The sequence below is a fragment of the Gossypium hirsutum genome, chromosome D02, assembly GCF_007990345.1.
Source record: "Gossypium hirsutum isolate 1008001.06 chromosome D02, Gossypium_hirsutum_v2.1, whole genome shotgun sequence".
Taxonomy (NCBI): Eukaryota; Viridiplantae; Streptophyta; class Magnoliopsida; order Malvales; family Malvaceae; genus Gossypium; species Gossypium hirsutum.
In genome coordinates, this window is record NC_053438.1 from 26030607 (window position 1) to 26034149 (window position 3543).

The following is a 3543-nucleotide window of genomic DNA, read 5'->3' on the forward strand; positions in this document are numbered from 1 at the left end:
CTAATTCCATTTCTACTAATTTTGGTGATTTTTCAAAATCATGTCATTGCTGTTGTCCAAAAACTGTACCATTGCAAATTTTTACTCTTTTATTATTTCTTTGTATTAACTATCATTTAGGCATAAATAACATCAAACATACTCCTAATTAGCCATTTCATAAAGACATACACACAAAATGACTAAGTCCCTATACATGCCATAACTTAAAACGTTTGTCAATGAAAATACCCAATTGGTAACTTGGTAGTTGATAGTGTGAAGCGATCTTCCACGACCTCCAACCCGAGCTTGTTTGATAAGACTCTGGAACAAAGGAAAGGAAAGAGGTAAGCTTATAAAGCTTAGTAAGTTCACATGTAAAATGACAATCATTAGTAATGAATTTAGCTTATTACTAAGCTTTCATAATTTGCATAAATCATGCTAAGTTCATACTTTGCCATCTTACTCATCGGTAACCTTACCAAAAGCTCAGAATAAAAAAAATAAAGCACCTTACTTAATAGCTTGCTTACGTACCTGCAACATCTCATTTAACACATTAATACTCTTTCATAATATAGGCATATTGCCAATCATGTCACAAAACGTCATAAGTATAACTGAAAACTTATCACTTACTTAATACTTGAATATACTCGTTAAAATACTTTTAATATCATCAACTTATAACCTCAATATTATTAATCCTTATGTACATACCTGTGCCTAGAAATGGTCTTACACTGGCACTCATCTCGAGTCGATGCCGTGTCCCATACATGGTCTTACACTGACTCTTCTCTGTCCGTGCCAATGTCATGTCCCAGACATGGTCTTACACTAGCACTCCTCAGTCTGTGCCGATGCCATGTCCCAGACATGGTCTTACTCTAGCACTCCTCGGTCTGTGCCGATGCCATGTCCCAGACATGGTCTTACACTGGCACACTTATTGCCATGGTCCAACCATGGTCTTTTCCGTCAATTCTTCCTTAATTTCCATGTTATAAACATGGACCTTGAGATATCAATGCCTTGACAAATCATAGCTGAAACATACTTGCTCAAATTCTCAAGGTCAGTCACATAACTCAATAATAATAATAGCAACAATTGCATAATAATAAAATGCTACTCAACTTACATTCTCAATCTCATCATATCCTCAATTTATCTTACTCTCCTCAAATTATGCTATTCAATACTTTCTTGATCTTATACAAAGTCACATTACAACTATGGTCTTATATGTAAACTTATTCGAATTCTCATTTTTAATGTCGAATCACTATCGAACATTTCTTAACTATTATCATTATATTAAAAAATCAATACTAAAGCATTTATAACTAATATATCAGTTTAGGATCCAAACATGCTTAATTAAATGCATATTAAACACATGAACTTACCTCGATACCAAAACGGCCATTTGATCAACTTTCCCGATTTTCAGTTTTTCTCTCGTTCTAGGTCGAAATCTCATTTTTGGGATCTAAAACATCATATTTAACTTATTTAATCAATTTACTAATCATTTTAGACCTAAAACATATTTTGACAAAATTTACATTTTTGCCCCTAAACTTTTGCATAATTACGATTTTTCCCCTGGGCTCGGAAATTAAACTTTATTCCTTTTTCTTATGTTTTATGACATGCTGAACATTTTTCCCTCTATGGTAACATCAAATTCTTGCTCTGACATGCACTTATGAACAATAATAATTTTTGCCGATTATGCCGTTTCACTCCTTTTCACTGAAAATCGCTTAGCAAAAATCGTTTAACATAATTCTAAGCTTCATATTCTATCATGAATCATCAAAATACACGCTTTTCATCTATGAGTAATTTTCCAAATATAAATCCTAGCTCGAATTAATGGTAGAATTAGCTTAAGCGAGTTACTGGGATTCTAAAAATGTAAAGAACATGAAAACCGGGACAGAACAGACTTACTATGAAGCTTAGAAGATGAAAAAAACCCTAGCCATGGTGTTCCTTTGATACATCCAGCCATGGAGAAAAGAAATGAAGAAGATGATAGCTTATTTCATGTTATTTTGTCTTTATTCATTAATTAAGGCATTTTACCAAAATGCCCTTAAATACCTTATTTACTAACCATGTTTATTTTTTTTTCCATCAAACTTTAATGATCGAATTTCTATTTAAGGATCTCTACTTTAAACTCCCATTTCAGTTAAGTACTTTATGAACTATAACACATATTTTGCAACTTTTGCAAATAAGCCCTAATAGACAAATTAAACATGCAATCTATAAAATTCTTATCGTTAGTCTAACACATGCATCCAATCAATCGGTAAATCATGATGATTCATCGTAATAAACTTTTCTATTTCGAATTTGTAGTTTCACAACCACTGTTTCGTTTAGGCCCTATTTCAGGATGTTACACATGGATCCCATAAACAATATAAGCTTGAAGAATAAAGTATACATGAGAAATAGATCAAGAGTAAAAGTAAAGAGAAATCCTGATTTGTATTCGAACGATTAAAGTGCAAAAATCCTCAAATAGTTTGCTGAATCCACAAGTTAGATTCTCCGCAGAACAAAAATAAATTGAAAAGAAATCCTAAGTACAAAAGACACTAAAAACTTAGGCGTAAACTGAAAAGAAAATTCTAAGTTACAGAAAAGGTGTCTTTCAAGTATTTGATCAAGCCTATTTATAATATTAGGGTTGGCCATCGTCCCTAGCCCTAGTTCCATATCATTTTTACATTAAATTTCATTATGCTAACCAAAATGCCCCCAGCTCATAATTTCTTCCCATACAGGGCTGATGTAGCGACATCCACTACCTATGTCACGATATTGAAGGTAGTTTACTTGGCTCAGGCTCAACTTCAGGGGTGTGTTGTGACATCCTCTGTCTATGTCGCGACATTGAAGGCAAACTTGGTATTTTGGGTTCTTACTCTTGATGTTGTGACATTGAACTTCTGTGTTGTAGAAGGTGACTAGTCTCAAGTTCTCATGCCTCTAAATGGTGTCCTACACACTCACTAAACACATTATCCTTCCCTTGGGCCTACTTCGTCCCCTAAGGTCATATAAACGACTCAAATCACACCTTTTATTAATTAAAAACTAAAATTGAAAAACTAAGTAAAACATAAAAAATTGCTTATATTCAAGCTCCTTAAGTACAAAAATTAGTTTAATTTGCTACAACGAATTGCGACAGATCAAAATCCCCCACACTTAATTCATTACTTGTCCTCAAGCAAAGAAAATAGAAAAAACTAAAATAAAAGACATCTCTTGAACAAATATGATATAAGGACAAGTTTTGGACCATATGAATAGGAAAAATCATACATACATATAATTTTGGCATGATATATAAATGACTTACCATTTTCAACTTCAAACACCAAAGTTGAATATATTACAAAGTATACAAACACTAAGGTCCTCAAATATATGGATCCATTGAAAATTCATACAGGTAATTTGATTTTCCTAGCAAAATACAAGCAGTCATCTTTGCAATTACTTAATATAAATGTCCATTCATAAATA